At 40.1% G+C, this 18,111-nt stretch overlaps 1 protein-coding gene across 1 annotated transcript in view; it reads right to left on the bottom strand.

Annotated features, from left to right (window-relative positions):
- The window catches only part of HAPLN1 (hyaluronan and proteoglycan link protein 1), a 71,595-nt gene extending 62,295 nt beyond the window's left edge, over nucleotides 1-9,300 (bottom strand). The window contains exon 1 of the mRNA XM_079918355.1: nucleotides 8,958-9,300. The gene's annotated coding sequence lies outside the window, so the exon portion shown is untranslated. The remainder of the gene's footprint in view (nucleotides 1-8,957) is intronic.
- Nucleotides 9,301-18,111: the final 8,811 nt, after the last annotated feature.

Below are 18,111 nucleotides of genomic sequence, written 5' to 3' on the forward strand. Positions count from 1 at the left end.
ATTCAGGTTAAAAGGTTAAGTAGACCAAACATACAGGCAGATACAACCTATACTCACCCATAAAACATAAATTAATACAGTACTAAATGACTTATAATTTAGTGATTATCTCGAGGGATTTAATACATTAAACTCCTAGAAAATATTTACATTAAATACTTGAGGGCCCTTTCTTGGTATTAAAATTTGTGGCGTTTCTGAGTGAAATGGAAAATATTAATCATGTGAGGAATCATTGTAATATTGACCAAATTGTCAATCTGGTACAACACATTAATGGACTGAGTTAAATTGGGTCATGTCTCAAAACAGCACAAGGTGGCAGCACAACTACAATAGGACATATAATTAAGCGAAAAGATCCTTTTCAGATATTCTGCAGTTAGAATAGTTAAGAGTTTATAGCCATTGTACATTATATAAATTTTTCTAAATGTATTCTCTTTCATATAAAAGCAATTAATTTGTTTTATCATTATTGCCAACCTGAAGATGTGAAAATTAAAAAGTTTTATTTTGAAACGTACATTATTTTTTAGTATTTAAAATAGACTAAAACACATCACTGATAGACACTCATGGCATTCTTAAGATAGCTATTAGTACCCAGGGTATATCATACAGTAGTTATAAATGTTTTATAAATTTGCATCTTGATTGGTATATTGTAGTTAGATAATTTTATTTACAGTATCTTTTTAATGCATTTATCGCACTCGTGAACATTCACTCAGTAACTTCATTTGTTGGCCTTTACAAGGGGAATGTTCAGAAGTCTCAAGAAGAAATTCTTGTTTCATATTTTGGCTTTAGTAACACAAATGTGGGAGGTGGGTAGGGTTATCTGATTTAGCCAATGGAAAATACAGGATACCAGTTAAATTTGAACTTCAGATAAACAGCAAATAATCTCTTTAGTATAAGAATGTACCATGCAATATTTGGGACATACTTATACTGAAAATTACTCAATTCTTCAATATAGTTTACATGGTAACCCAAGTAGGGGGCAACAGGAGGGAGAAGAACTAGGGGGAAAAAAAAGCAAGTTGCAGAGAAATCCGGGATTCTAGACTCCAAATCTGACCTAAGATTTAGAGGTCTTCAGGACCAAGGAACCAGAAAAAGAATTATAAATAGACTTGAACTAGGCTACATTCTGTGGAGAACTTATTTATATGTTAAACTAAACAACATGGGCTAAGATTAATCAAGTACTGTGGTGAATTACTATCTACACCACACATTGGTTACTGATTTTCAAACAACAAAATGCAACAACATATATTTAAAGCTAGCTCAGTTTTGGACACAATTGAATAAATAACTGCAATTCAGACATTTCGGGGCTTACCCATGCTCAGGGTTATCATTATGAAAATCTGTCATTAGAGCCTGAAGGCTCGGAAATGCCATTTTAATTTCATTTAATTCAACAAACATGTCTGGCACCTTCTACGTGCAGAGGACTGACTAAGACTGTGAGATATAAGAAGTAATAAAACATTGATGTTATTCATCTCGGGGGACATTTATTGTTGACAAAATGAAAGTTAAAATCATATATAAATAATGGCAAACTCATTCTTACCAATTTTTCCCTGGGTTTTAGTCCTTGGTCAACTGTTTCTCCCTTTGTTCTTCCTTGGAATGAACTCCTTTCTCTTACGTATGATTTGCAACTACCATTTTAATACTAAAGACTTCCAAATATCTATTCCAGCCATGACTTCTCCCCTGTACCTAAGTATGTATGTTTAACTAATATGAGTTCTCGGCTGTCCCATGGGCACTTCCTATATTAGACTCACCGTTTTCTCCAGAAACTTTTATTCTTCCTTTATTCCCAATCTTAGTCAATTGCACCCCTCTTCATGTTATCATCTGCCCTTGAAACATTTACACGATCCTCAAATTCTCTCCTCCATCCAGTGTATCCTTACTAGATCGCGCCTATACTGTTCCATGTCCTTTCTAAACTCATTTCCTTCCTCCAGTCTCAATTTCCTTAAATTTGGAGATTTATTAAAATTATCAATTAATTTTATTTACATTATTAATTTTTTACAATAATTTACAATAATTATTTACAATAATTATTTTTTAATCTGAGAAGAGTTTATGAATTTAATGACATTGAAAGATAAGAAGAAGACTGATAAGGAAACAAAGGCAGAGTCAGGGAGTGGCCTGGGGTTGGGAGGTGTTCAGACATCTGAAATATAGGCACTTGGAAGAGAAGGTGGGGAGACCCCTCCAGCCTCAAGTTTGGCATGGTACTAGGCACTGATGGAAACAACAGGAAGCATTTATAGGACACTTACTGAATGTCAGGCACTCATATCCCCCAGCTAGGTGACTGATGCAGGTCAAAGATCACTATACTCTAAGCTGCAGGGAAGTAGGGGAAGGAAACCAAGTCTCTCAATCTGGGTCATTAGTCTTAGCGATTTAAAAAGTGATGAACACATCTTTATATCACAGGAGCATCTTACAGGAGCATCAGTGGTGGCATAGCAAAGGAGTATAATCAAAGAAAACGTAAATAAATCTGAAACAACTAATAACGTGATTATCCGTATGCCCTATGTCAAATATAAAATAGGAAAATATTTAAACAAATGACTCTGATCATTTGTTTAAAAAGCCAAGGCAAATTTTCACTGTTTTTTTTTTCCCTCCAGTTAGTTTTCCAGAATCTGTAGTTAGCATTGATGTTGAAATTTCTCTGAAACCAATTGGAAAGTACCTGAGCACACATTTAAAAAAGATGCTGGCTTTGACCCATATTTTCAACATGATGGCTAATACCTGTGCTTGTCCTATGCATATCCCTGTCTTCCTCCTTCAAAACCTTGACTTAGAGGAGCTCTGGACTGAATATGTGGATTCTCACTGCTCCGTCCATCTATTTGGGGTGACATAAGGGCTCAAACCATAGAACATAAGAAGCTATAGGTGTTCTACCTGTCCAGGGGCAGCCACCCAAGCATGGTAATAGAGGGCTGAGAGGACCCAAGCAAAGAGAACAGGAGGGTTCAAAGGGATGGGCTGGGATGCCCCTTGCGATGCGGGAGGGAGATTGTGTCTGGGCAAAGCACTGGGGGGAGGGTGGAAGGACAGGTTGATCAGGCCGTGGGTTAGCAGGACCCAAGGTCCTGCACATTTCTAGAAACAGGCCTTGAGGGAATCTCTGTGGCCTCACATATGGAATGGGGATAACAGATTGAAGACCATGGAGGACTAAATCGGCTTAATTATACACTGTGGTGTGAGGGTGGGAAGGCCCCCAGATGCTTGAAATTCTTTTCACAGAAAACAAAACATTTACTTTACAGAGATAAAAGGCTTGAAATGTAAATGCATGAGTGGAACTCATTCACACTTGGGTGTAATCAGTCAGTCAAGAAATCAATAAACAGAGAAGTATCAGATTCTTGGGGTAGGGAGCGGAGGGCAGGAGTCTCAGTTTAAGAGGTGGGGCGGGGGTTGCTGGAGAGTTTGGCTAAGTGCCACGGAAAGAGACCCAGGATACTAGGAAGGCCAGCTTCACCTACTTGGCACATTTTACTAGTGATTCATGAGGTGCGTCCATCTGTCTTCTCCACTGGCTTGTGAACTCCTTGAGCCAGTGACTCTGTAACACCTAGCATGGAGCCTGGTGCAAATGGTAAGCACGAAATCATTCTGTGCTCAGGCTGAATTTTAGTTCCCAACTGGTGGACAGCAACTGTGTGCAAATGAATTTTTGCTTTTCCTGCCCAGCCAAATAGACAGATTATTGGAACCCTTGCCCTCCTGGGGTTTTGGAGTGTCAGAGCTGCCCTCTCAGGCCCATCTGTGCCCACACAACCAAGAAACAAAGCTCTTACTCACTCAGCTAGGAGACGGCAAACAACGGAAGATGATTTTAAAGATGCATGCTCAAAATTCTCCTAATACAAAAACTATGAGGCGAGAACATTTTGGTTGTTTCTGTCGCTTAGAATGTACCTCAGCATCTTGCAACATTTTCCATGCATTATCATCAATGTGGGCTTTTTGATTTCTTTAGTATCAATTTTCATGGTATAAAGTGAAGGGCCCAGCACTCAGAGCTAGCACAGTGCCTGGCAAATAGCAAATGTTCAATAAATTTTTGTTGAATGAACAAATGAACGCATGAATGATCGATTGAGGTGATCTCCAAATTCCAAATAAGAGAGTCAAAGTGAGGAAAATTCACACCATATAGGTGGAGACTAAGCTGAAACATTATCCATAAAACTTTGTGAAAAGTTGAGGAAAATCCAGATTTATCATAAAAATAATTGAATGTTATTAACTTGATTGGATTTTATTTAATACAGTAAATGGAATTGGAATATAGTAATCAGAAATTTGGAACCAATCAAGTAAATTGTGTTCTTTTTGGGTTAAGCAAGGTTGGCCAAAAGGGGAAATTTCTGTTGCCCTTATAAAGACTGAGGACCTATCCCTGAATTTCTGTAAGTTTTCTAGGTTATTTAGAAAACTCTGTGAGTTTGTTTGTTTTGTTTTGCAAATAGCCCCCTGGCTTTCTTGCAATATGCCCATCTCAGATATCACTCCCCTATCCCCTATTGAGCTATAAAACAATTAATAGAAGCTCAAAATAGTCCAGCAACATTTGCTATTTTAAACAAACCTGGTTTTGTCTGAACATAGCTAAGAACTCTTCAGCCCCAACAAAGCCCCCTCCAGGTCTCCACCACTGAAAAAGCCATTATTGCAGAGCTCCTACAATACAGCCAAGAACCCAGTAGCATCAGACCATTTCAGAAAGCTTGGCTGGTTCTCTCTTGTAGAGTTTGTTCTTCTCTAGTATCAAGTCGCCTGAAACCGTTAAAACTTCCTGTAACGGTTTTCCAATTCATGACTAAATTTCTACTTTGAGGACCTCTGACTTTGAGGCAATTTCTCACTAAAATGAATCTATGATTCATGCTAAATCACAAGGATGATCAGATGAAATCGTTAACAGAATGCTGTGTTTCTGGTGGATAATAACTCATTGGAAATAAGAATTAAGATAATATGCTTTATTTTACATGATTGTTGATGTTGATTCCAGCCACTACCTCCGATCAGGTCAGGCTATAATTTTGTGGCATTAATGAAGAAAGACTTAATGAGCAGCTCTCCTTTCACAGCGTAGGCCTCGCTGTTGTACACAAAACCAAAGTCCCCTAAGCAGGAAGGTTGCATTCCACACGAGCAGGCCTAACTCGATTTGTGGATTACACCTTCAGAGCTCAGCAAGCAACAAATTAATCATTTTTTTCCCTCAACTGAGGCATTTTTCCTTCCAATCTGAATTTCAGAACTTGTCTTGATTAAGGCTGATGTGCTGAATGCTGTTGCCATTAAGTCATGTATCTTACAAACAGCCAGTTGGAGTAATAATTCATATATCTCCCAGAGAAAAGTTTTTCAAAAGTCTCTGTGCAATATTCCGATGGCTTAATCTCCTATGATATCCTGATGATTTTAATTAATTAATTAATTTATTTTTGGCTGTGTTGGGTCTTCATTGCTGTGCGGGCTTTCTCTAGTTGCCGCGAGCGGGGGCTACTCTTCGTTGCGGTGCGCGGGCTTCTCATTGTTGTGGCGCACAGGCTCTAGGCGCACAGGCTTCAGTAGTTGTGACACATGGGCTCAGTAGTTGTGGTTCGTGGGCTCAGTAGTTGTGGCTCTCGGGCTCTAGAGCACAGGCTCAGTAGTTGTGGCGCATGGGCTTAGTTGCTCTGCGGCATGTGGAATCTTCCAGGACCAGGGCTCGAGCCTGTATCCCCTGAATTGGCAGGTGGATTCTTAACCACTGCACCACCAGGGAAGCCCCTGATGCTTTTTTCCAACAGTGGCTTTCCTTGTAATTCTTCTTGCTTAAGATTTTTTTCTAGCATGTCGACTTAGAAGCAATGTTCCTGCTTCAAAACTACATATGAACAACAGGTATAGATGAAGTTGTTCTACATGCTGATCATTAGTGTCTGAGAGCAATATTCTGTAAAACATACCTCACTACCCAAAAGTAATTTTTACTCTTATCCTTTTGCATTTAGTGAAAAAAATCTAAAGGATATGTAATAATATGTGCTAGTATCAGTGTGCTAACCTTTTAAGCTAATCATTAGTTACCCACTTAAAATCAGTAACAGTAAACTTTATAGAAATTTATTTCCATTTGAGAAAGTGATTCAAGATTCAAACTCTCCCCATCCTTTTTTAAGCTAGGTCATGACATCTCTGCCAAAAACCAATCCTGTATTAGAAGCGAGTTACGGTTATTAGACTGTATCCTCATGGAGGCAGAAAGTTGATGGTAAATTACCCAGTAAAGAGTAAACTGATTTTAAATGCAGCTACCGGGAATTTAATCAACCATTAAGTGGTGCCTTGATTTTTAAATTATACGAAAGTCAGCTGCTGTATTTTCTACTCAGAGTACCTACCCCAACGTCTGGCCTGCAGTTAGTGTTCAATGACAACAAAATAGAAATCTCAGAATTTTTTACTAAGAGGCTGGTGAGAAAGCTTTCTTTGACTTGTCCACTAGGTGGCACATAGGGACCGTGCTTCACACGTGGAGCCTTCACAGACCCTCCCATTCATAGTGTAAATAAAGAGCTGCATTATTAATTTATACCATCGCGTCCACTCTACACCTAATATTTGTTTAACCAGCTGTTTCCTCTAATCCTCCTTAAACACTATTGATTAAAATCCTAAGAATATTCAGGTTTCCATTCCAGTTTTTCCCCAACAATATATCGTTACCTTTAAATAACAGACTAAATACATTTAAATACCATAGGCTAAGAACTAGGGTTACTAATAAGGAATACAGGAGGTCGGAAAATTAACTAAAGGTAACAGAAGACTATAATGTAAAGGTTATTTTCAAATTTGCTCTGCATTTTGCTGGAATTTTAACTGGTGGAATACCATTATTTAAAAAATGTAACCTGGAAAATAAAACATGCATGGGGCAAAAGGAAATGAAAAGAAAACCATTTCTGAGAAAGGGAGTTATTTTCTGAATATGCCTCTTGTTCATCTTTACAAAGATGAAGTGCTGTGCTACCTTAAGATTCAAAGACTTCTTCAACTACTCAGAATATACCGACATTCCACATCCAAGATGCTAAAAGGCAGGACTGTTTAGTAGACCATCTATTCATAAAGCATCTTTCTGAGTTCGCCGAATGTATTTATCCTGGATGTGTTACCAGCTCCCAAAGGAAGGAAAAGGAAGTGAAACCACTAGGGATATAATGAATCGATTCTTCTCTGTGAAAGTATCTTCAGTTCTTCTAAATTACAGTGTCAGTCATTCCTCTGAGAGACAGGGCCTAGCTGACAATAAATGGCTCACTTTATAAGAACATGATGTTCCCCTCTTGCTTGTTTCTCACAGAAAGCCCAAGCCCACTGAACACTCCTCGTTGGAATACTGGCCTCTAGGTTCATTCTCTTTGGAGACCAGTGGTCTGGAGGTTGTTGGGTTTCTCTTGATCATTAAGTTACATTTAAACAAAATTACTTCTTATCTAGTTTTCCCATTTTTAAGCTGTTTTCAATTTTCTGAAGAGATTACCAAAACATGTAGTCATTCTCTTAGCTTAAAAATTAAATTATTAGGAACATATAGTCCCAAAGTGTCTAAAGGCTAAAGCTTAAATGCTCAACCAGCATTTGGCGTACATTCTATTTTACTGAATGAAAGAAAAACTTCTTTATTCATAAAAATATATGGAACTGAAGTTAAAAACTGTTGTAAGGATTAAGAAATATCACACTAAAAGTTATCCAAAGAGAACTACTATGATGTATTTTTGGTGGAACAATATTCCCATTTTATGAGTCCATTAAAATATCTAAGCACTAAAGTGTATAAAACGACTGCAAATTTAGTACACTGAAATAATCAAATGGAAATGGTTACCAGAAACTACATTTGTAATGAATAAATATTACATTGCGTTCAGAAATTAATTCACAGGCTTTATTTCTTAAGAACCATTAACTTCCAAGAGGTATGTTTGATTTTATGACATCACGCTGGAACGTGTACAGGAACACTTTCCACCCTAAAAACTCCCAAATGTATTGGCTACTTTGTGTATTTTTCCAGGGGTAAATGAAAATAAAATAACTTATTTTCAAAATAATAAACCATCTTATTTGGAACACAACAGTCATAGTCAATGGAAGAGAACAACTTCATTTCAACCCAAAAGAGTTCAGATTTGCTTAAGATGGTAAATAAACAGTCTCAACACAAATAATTCCTTTAAGCACCTTTTAAAAGTAATCTTACCAACCATGACTTAAAAAATCTTCTTTTCAGTGCATTAATATTATCTACCAACATCATTCTATATATGAAAAGCATCATAATTCTATGATCTTAATTTCACAGTTAAGTTGAGAAGAGCAGACCAAAACTGGTAACATCTCAAAGATTATCAATCTAACAGGTATTACCTATGATTACAGTAACTTTCTTTTTCACATAAACTTACATATTCTCTAAAAGAAAACTCATACATGTGGAATGGACCTTCCCATTCCTCAGCATTTTCTTCAGTCTATACTATCCTTTTTTTCAGGTGTTATAAAAATGTTTGTTGAAATACAGATGGAAACGCTGCCACTTGGAAACCATGCATCTACCAGATTTATAGTAGCACTAGCAAAAGCTGGGATACTGGACTTAATTCTTGCCCCAGTTGAGACTGAGCTTGTTTACTGCAGTACAGTATTTTATCTGACAATACGCATCTTAAAAAAAGTTGAGATGTCAGGTTAAACTCAAAAGAAAATTAAAGAAAAGTTATTTTAATGTATACATATATCATGATATGCATTGCTCTCTGAAATCTTAAAGGTATCAAGGTTTGACAGAAAGAGTTAAAAAATTATGGAAGTTTTACCTTGTCCTAAAATCCAGAAGTTCAGATGCTCTCAAGTCCTGCTGAAGTTGGAGCCTGGAGATCAAGTGAAGCTAGGGCTCTTTCCCCTCACCTTAAGTTTGTTTCTGGGTAAGTGTGTGTGCTTGTGTGAGTGTGTGTGTGTGCCTGCGCCGCGCAGAATGTCTCTTTGTGGCGCTGGATGGCAGAGGTCCTGGTCCTGCGAAGAAGGAGGCACTTTCTCACCAAGAGCAGAAGAAAAGCAAAGCAGCGTCACCAGGAAAGTTCTCCTCCCAGATCCCCTAATTACAGCCTAACGTGCACTTCATGCAAACTTCAGGGAGGAAAGGAGGGGCAGCTCAGTGCCCAGACCTTGTGAAACAGCAGCCTGTTAGATGACTTTGCCCTCTGCTCCGATCCCCGAGTAACCCGCTCCTCGGGGGTTCAGGCAAAGCGGTAGCTAAAACCACAAGCCCCCCACTCACAGCACACCTCCTGGATCTGTCCAGAGGGGATGGGGCAAGGGGCTTGTGGAATGATCGTGGGGCAGCGGGGTGAGGCAGACAAGCGAGGACAGTGAATTTTCATTTTGCTTTTTAGCCTCTGCTTAAAAGGAAAATCCAAAGGTAGGAGAGGTCCTCGCTTTCCCGCCTCCCTCTCCCCAAAGTAGATCCAGCGTAACCAAGTAGAAAGGTAATTATGACAACAGCGGATAAAGCTTCCTAAACTTGAGGTACCCTTTCACCCAAATTGCCAGAAGTATGCTTTCTTGTTTACTGGACTCAGTATTGATACTGAGTTTGAATCTCCGTTAACAAACAAACAACTGCTGTCGTATCCCTGGGTGACAGAGCTCAAAGAACCTAGATTTATTTATAGAGTGAAGAATGCGAGGGGCAGACAGGATGGGTGGGGTTGGCTTATGGATCCATACCCAGGATTAGAACCAGATGGGTACAGGGCGCGCGCACGCACACATACGCGCGTGCGCGCCCCTAAAATAACCACTGGGGAAGATGCTGGGACGCGCGGGAAAACGCCTCCTGAACAAATAGACATTTATTTATAACTTCTGGGAGAGTATATAGGTCCATTGATTCCCGCTTTGAGTAACCAAGGGTTTTGGAGAGGAAATGGCTTCATATTTCAATAACAGAGCCACCTTTGATGGAGCCTAGGAGAGGAAAAAAAGAAACATACCGCAGGAAGCAAACGGCTGTTGCAGCCGCCGGGAGGAGGGAGCAGGGCTGGCCCGGGGATGAGGACAAGCAAACAAGCCCAGAGGCCCCTGGCCAGGGAGGAGGCGACACGCAGGCCGGTCCGCCTGGGGGCCTCGGGTGCAGGCACCCTGGGCGCAGGGCGCTCAGGGGCGTCCAGGGAATCGGGGCTGCGCTCCCGGCTCTCGCCCTCCGGCTTGGGAGGCGCAGGCCGGGCTGCGGGCTCGTCACGTCGGCCGCCGCTCAACTGGTGCACTGGAAGGGCAGGGGAACCGGTGGGGCAGAGGTTCTGGAGAGCCAGAGGACTGATGGAGCAGAGGGATTGGTGGGGCAGGGAGACTCGTGGGGAGATGATGTAGTGGGGTGGGAGGCACGGGGACCAGTGAGGCAGGGACGCCGGTGGAGCAGGTGACTCGTGGGGCTGATGAGCTAGTGCGGCAGGGGGACAGGTGAGGCAGGGGCGCGAGTAGGGCGTTGCGCGCGGCCTGAGCTGCGCTGGAGGCGGCGAGCGGCGCTATTGTCTTGGAGATAAAACCTAAGCAGTGTTGGCGGCTTCCTCTTAGAAGAGAGGCGGGAAAGAGGTCTTTAAAAAAAAAAAAAAAAGTCTTCTTTCCCGCTTTTCCCTGATGTATTTCACCGGTTCCTGCCCCCAGGCTCACCCTTGCCATTCGGGTCTTTGGTAAATTAACAAGTGCCTGTTGAAAAGATTTTATTCCAAAGACAAACCGAACACCCACCAAGTCTGACTGGATGAATACAGTTATATTGGAAATGAAATAATTAAAAACGAATCCTCCAGCAGGCAATTCTACACTTTTCTTGTAATTTCAAAACCAGGGCAAGGCGCCTTTTTCCATTTTTTCTGTTTGTCCTCACAGGCAACAGGCCGCTCTAGGCTTTGCAATTTTATGTCGTTAATTTCGTAGCTATTGAGACAGCTGTTACACTGTAGGCCTCACATTAACTGCCAATAAAAATAAGATACATCTCTGCCTTTCAACTGTGAAAGAGTTTTTATGCTATTTCTTGTAAATGTTCAGGATGGTATGTATTTTAAGGAACATAAAGGAATTGGACTTAAGAACAAATATCCTACATTTTTTACTTTAAAGCTCCACAAAGGTGGTGAAGCTGGTGGTACGTGGCTATGAAATGATACAAATATAGTTAGAATACTGATCTTGTTCCCTCAGCTTAAACACCTAATCTCTGGGAGTTGCCTGGGCAGTAAATCAGATTAGCTGGTCCATCCATCATGGCACGTGTTTCTTATTCTGCCGTCTTCTCCGTCCATATACTTATTCCAGCAGAGCATTAAGAGAATGTAATGTGTTCTCTTCAGAAATTGTTTATTAGCCACATAAGACCATCCGTTTTGCATTTTAGATCACAGTGAGTTGTACCAGAATTTTTTTTTTTTCCAGGTAAACCCATACCAATTGAGATAGGCTTCCAGACTCATCTCGTCAATCCTTCCTCGCCCCTATTTCCTATCTTCCCAGATAGGCCAGTTGCTGGTTGTGTAGTCAGGCCTCCTGAGATGGCTATTCTCTTGCTCTCTCTACATCCCCTGCTGGACCAGTCCCTGCTTTACTTAAATCCTACTCACCTGAGAGATCCTCCTACAAACTTGCCTCTAGCCCCAGCTAGTGATTGTTCTAATCTTTAGATCAGAACACCTCCACCTGGATAGTTTACTAAAGGGGAGGTGAGGGGCGTGCCCCTCTGCAGGTTTCCCTGGTAACTAATGAGCCAACCTGACTTCAATTCCCCCTATAATTGGTAACCTCCCCTTCCCCCGGGAGCCAAGACTGCTGCCGTGCTCTGCGCGATGCGTGCTGCACTCGATGGGGTGCTGCTCCAGGACCTTGCTTCCGACATGTAAGATCCTCCCCTCTCCATTAAACCAGGGGCCCCCAAACCCTGGGCCGCGGACCGGTAGGAACTGGGCCATGCAGCCGGAGGTGAGCGAGCAAAGCTTCATCTGCGGCTCCCCATTGCTCCACCCCGGTCTGTGGAAAAACTGTCTTCCCCGAAACTGGTCCCTGGTGCCAGAAAGGCTGGGGACCGCTGCATTAAACCGCTGACGTCTCTGGCACTGACTCCAGGCTCTCACTTAGGTCGAGGCTCAGCACGTACAAGGCTTGTAGGCCTGTGGGGTGCAGCCCAACACTAGCCTTTGTTAAAAGATCCCCAGTACAGTGTTTTTAATCACAAGTACTTGATTAAACCTGTCAGTAGTGTAGATTTGATTTTACTGATATTGACGCATATATTGATATTAAATATATTTCGATTCACTTGGGGGTTCACATGGTGTATTATTTAAAATTTACACTGGAATTAGCTCTAAGTCTTTTAAAAAAAGATTTTTGTGTTTAGTTAATGTTCAGTTTTGTAACTATTTATAGAGGTATACGTTACTTTGATCAGTCATTATAATTATGCATCAGGGCAAAGTCATTATAATAAGCTTTGGCTTAAAAAATCAAATCAAGTAAGTAAATTAGTACAAATCTATTTTCATGACTAAATAATTTTACAAAGGTATAAGTTGTAGAAAAATATTAGAAGACACAAATGTCTTTTCAAGGAAAAGCATATCAAAAGAGTATTCTGGGTATGAAGATTCCTTCTAATTATTAACATTAATAATTCATGTGGAAATGTTCCCGAATGCAAGTTTGTGTGCCCCATGCATGGTGAGGCCAAACAAACCTTGGAGTTTGGAGCAGAGAAAGGTTTATTGCAGGGCCAAGCCAGGAAGACAGGTGGCTCGTGCTCACAACCCCAATCTCCCCCATGGTTTTCTCGGAGAAGGTTTTATAGGCAAAATGTGGAGTAGGGGCTGCCAGGTGTATGACTTTTTTCTGATGGGTTGGTGGTGAGGTGACAGGGTGTTGCTTCCCGGAACCTGGTCCTCAGCCTGAAGTTCCCATCCTCCACCAGGGGTCTTAGTTCCTGCAGAAGAACTCAAAGATATTGTTATGTATATCCCTTCAGCGGGGGCGGGGGGGGGGGGACTGGGGAGGGGGAAACCGGGACCCTGACCCATTGCTGCACTATTGCTTCTTGACTGTTCCTCCCCTGTTTCTGCATTCCCTCACATCCCTGATTAGCTATTGTTTGAATCTGCCCTTTGGAACTCAGGTAAGATCTAGGAGGCTGAATGAAACCTATTTCCTACAAACAAGAAACTGGGGACATGGAAAGGATTTGTACCTGGGGGGGCCCCAGAGGGTCCTGCTGAATTTCAGAAACATGTCTTTCATGGCCTAAGGAAGTATTTTGTTTTTGTTTTGGAGAAGGCAGGGAGAGCAGCTTTCTTAAATTACAAGGGAAAAAAACCCCAAATATTTTCTTCAAAATTAATTTTCAAAATGACTTATATGCTTAAAATTCATGTGAAGTTTTACCTTAAATTACCTGGCTAAGTGCTAGAGATACAGAGCCTAGAAATTAAATGGCAAATCAAGGTTCTGGAAAAGCCAATACCAATTTAGAGCTAATGGATATTGAAAAGACCTTGTTTTGCATAATGCAAAAGTATTTTTTAAGAATGAAAAATAGGTCAGAATGATGTTATAACATGTAACTTCACCTTCTTTTGCTAATGGTAAGACAATTTGAGTAATGGGGTTGAACCAGATAAAATGGGATATTCAACCTTTTTTTTAAAAAAATTTTTATTGGAGTATAGTTGCTTCACAATGTTGTGTTAGTTTCTGCTGTACAACAAAGTGAATCAGTTATACATATACATATATCCACTCTTTTTTAGATTTCCTTCCCATTTAGGTCACCACAGAGCACTGAGTTCCCTGTGCTATACAGTAGGTTCTCATTAGTTATCTATTTTATACATAGTCATGTATATATGTCAATCCCAATCTCCCAATTCATCCCACCCTTCCCCTTCCCACCTTGGTAACCATAAGTTTGTTTTCTACATCTGTGACTGTATTTCTGCTTTGCAAATAAGTTCATCTGCACCATTTTTCTAGATTCCACATACAGTATAAGCGATATTATACGATATTTGTCTTTCTCTTTCTGACTGACTTCACCCTGTAGGACAATCTCTAGGTCCATCCATGTCTCTGCAAATGGCATTATTTTATTCCTTTCATGGCTGAGTAATATTCCATTGTATATATATGTACCACATCTTCTTTATCCATTCCTCTGTCAATGGACATTTAGGTTGCTTCCATGTCCTGGCTATTGTAAATTGTGCTGCAATGAACATTGGGGTGCATGCATCCTTTCAAATTATGATTTTCTCCCGATATATGCCCAGGAGTGGGATTGCTGGGTCATATGGTAGCTCTACTTTTAGTTTTTTAAGGAACCTCCATAGTGGCTGTACCAGTTTACATTCCCACCAACAGTGTAGTAGGGTTCCCTTTTCTCCACACCCTCTCCAGCATTTACTGTTTGTAGATTTTTTGATGATGGCCATTCTGACTGGTGTGAGGCAATACCTCATTGTAGTTTTGATTTGCATTTCTCTAATAATTAGTCATGTTGAGCATCTTTTCATATGCTTTTTGACCATCTGTACGTATTCTTTGGAGAAACGTCTATTTAGGTCTTCTGCCCACTTTATGATTGGGTTGTTTGTTTTTTGATATTGAGCTGCATGTGTTGTTTGTATATTTTGGAGATTAATCCCTTGTCAGTTGTTTTGTTTGCAAATATTTTCTCCCATTCTAAGGGTTGTTTTTTCATTTTGTTTATCGTTTCCTTTGCTGTGCAAAAGCTTTTAAGTTTAATTAGGTTCTATTTGTTTATTGTTCTTTTTATTTTCATTACTCTAGGCAGTGGATTGAGAAAGATCTTGCTGTGATTTATGTCAAAGAGTGTTCTGCCTACGTTTTCCTCTAAGAGTTTTATAGTATCCGGCCCACTCCATCTTAATGATTTATTCAGTTCTCATTTCTCACTCAGTTTTGAACGTTTCCTGCTGTTTGTTCTCCCCGCCTCTAGTCTTGTACCCTTATGGTTCTACCCTCTGGTCAGAACAATAAAACTCAAATCTGAACACAACACATCTAAATCATTCAATGACTCTACACTAATGCCTTTCACCCCCTCCTCTGTTTTCATTATGTTGTTACAATCCTATCCGTCTCCTTGGTTAACCTCCCCAGGTCCTTCAAGACACAGTTCAGGTGTCACCTCCCCAAGGGAGGAAAAAGGATACAACAAATATCCCTCCTGAGTACTCCTGTAGCACCTTGAATGTATATCCATCAGCGTTCCCGTCACCTTATTCTAAAATGGTTTACATCCTTATCCCCTATCCCAAAGTTTACTTTGAGGGAAGACTTTTGTTTTCTGGCATCCCCAGCACCAAACACTGGGCGTAACATATATAAGTTATTTGTAGGTAAATGGGGAAGGAAATAGAAGGTGTTATCCAAAGTTTAAGTACTTATGATAGTAACAAATGTCCAAGTTCTAAATGCAGTTTTGGCTTTATTTATCTTGGGGATTAATGCTTTGCTGCATGGCGTTTTCTTTAATTCAAATGTTATATCAACACTGCTCACTCCTATTAGATGGGTTAAGCTATCCCAGTCTCTTTTGTTTCCTTCTTCCCATCTCTCCTGCTTTCACACTTATTTCTACTTTAAAATAACTGTTTGAAAAGATGATGTAATGATGATATAAAAATATTCAAAAAGAAAAAAATCTTATTCTTATCATCAAAATACATTTTTTTTGCATCTTTATTGGAGTATACTTGCTTTACAATGGTGTGTTAGTTTCTGCTTTATAACAAAGTGAATCAGTTATACATATACATATGTTTCCATATCTCTTCCCTCTTGTGTCTCCCACCCTCCCTATCCCACCCCTCTAGGTGGTCACAAAGCACCAAGCTGATCTCCCTGTGCTATGTGGCTGCTTCCCACTAGCTATCTACCTTACGTTTGTTAGTGTATATATGTCCATGCCACTCTCTCGCTTTGTCACAGCTTACCCTTCCCCCTCCCCATATCCTCAAGTCCATTCTCTAGTGGATCTGTGTCTTTATTCCTGTCTTACCCCTAGGTTCTTCATGACATTTTTTCTTCTTAAATTCCATATATATGTGTTAGCATACGGTATTTGTCTTCTTCTTTCTGACTTACTTCACTCTGTATGACAGACTCTAGGTCCATCCACCTCACTACAAATAGCTCAATTTCATTTCTTTTTATGGCTGAGTAATATTCCATTGTATATATGTGCCACATCTTCTTTATCCATTCATCCGATGATGGGCACTTAGGTTGTTTCCATCTCCGGGCTATTGTAAATAGAGCTGCAATGAACATTTTGGTACATGACTCTTTTTGAATTATGGTTTTCTCAGGGTATACGCCCAGTAGTGGGATTGCTGGGTCATATGGTAGTACTATTTGTAGTTTTTTAAGGAACCTCCATACTGTTCTCCAAAGTGACTGTACCAATTCACATTCCCACCAGCAGTGCAAGAGTGTTCCCTTTTCTCTACACCCTCTCCAGCATTTATTGTTTCTAGATTTTTTGGTGATGGCCATTCTGACTGGTGTGAGATGATATCTCATTGTAGTTTTGATTTGCATTTCTCTAATGATTAATGATGTTGAGCATTCTTTCATGTGTTTGTTGGCAGCCTGTATATCTTCTTTGGAGAAATGTCTGTTTAGGTCTTCTGCTCATTTATGGATTTGTTTGTTTGTTTTTTGTTATTGAGCTGCATGAGCTGCTTATAAATTTTGGAGATAAATCCTTTGTCAGTTGCTTCATTTGCAGCTATTTTCTCCCATTGTAAGGGTTGTCTTTTGGTCTTGTTTATGGTTTCCTTTGCTATTCAACCATTTTTGACCTACCAAAAAAGGCAATTCATCTGGCTTAACCTAGCACAGACTTAAATATGTACATAGTATAAACATAGCAGGAACATGTAAAAAATATCGGTATAAAATATCATGAATCTTTAATGTGTGATAAATTTGCAAACAGAGTGGTATTCCTCCTGGCATATTACACTTCTAATGAAATATACATTTATATTCAAATGGAGATTATCTAAATTCATCTCCTTTTCAGACTCTGAAAGTGGCTGCTCTGTTATCTACTGAATTTCAGAGAACTCCCTCCCAGTGAATTTGTGTTTCCTGGAATTTTTGCCTCAGACTAATATCATACCTGGTGGAACATCTGCTAGGAAAAAGGTGCAGCTATGTGCACTCTGAGGTACTGGGATGGGGGTGGGGAGGAAAGCCATTTGACCTTTCCTGTCTGAGGGCTCGTAACTTCATTAAAGCATCCCTTGGGCTTATGGGCATAACCGTGAGAAAGACATCATTTGTAATTAAGTCGTTCCCACTGGCTATATTCCTGTTGAACTCCATGATTAAGATACAAATTCAATATTTTAAATGGTCACAAAACATTTGATAAAAGGTTATTTTGCTTTTAATGCAATGGGTGGGATGACTTTTCAAGGGCCCACTTTTTGTACTCTCACTCTCAAAAAGTGTCCTGCAGAGAGACTCTTCAAAGGGCAAATGAAGTAATTAGGCAATAAATTGTTGAAATGTTAAGAGCAGAGATGTTCCAGAAGCTACTGAGGCCGCGTGACCATCATACCAAGTGATAAATATTCTCAACTCTGAAAAGTTAAGTGCCTGCATGTTCTCTGGCTTGCCTGTTGGATTGGTTTTGGTTTCACAGCATCTTGTAATCAATTGTTCCCTCAGTGTGTTTCTTTTGTCCAGAATGCCCAAACTCTTTCTTTAATTTTTCAGTACATTGATGTCTATTTGATTATTAACTAGGTTACTAGGTTATACTCATTTTGCAGTAGGGCCCAGATTTAGTCCCATCTCCTTTGTTGTGCTGTTAATTGTTAAGAAACTTCTTCTCCCACTCACAATCCCATATTACTCTTAAGAGCACTCATTGGCCAATTTTAAACTACCTTG

Source organism: Stenella coeruleoalba, assembly GCF_951394435.1.
Source record: "Stenella coeruleoalba genome assembly, chromosome: 3".
NCBI lineage: Eukaryota > Metazoa > Chordata > Mammalia > Artiodactyla > Delphinidae > Stenella > Stenella coeruleoalba.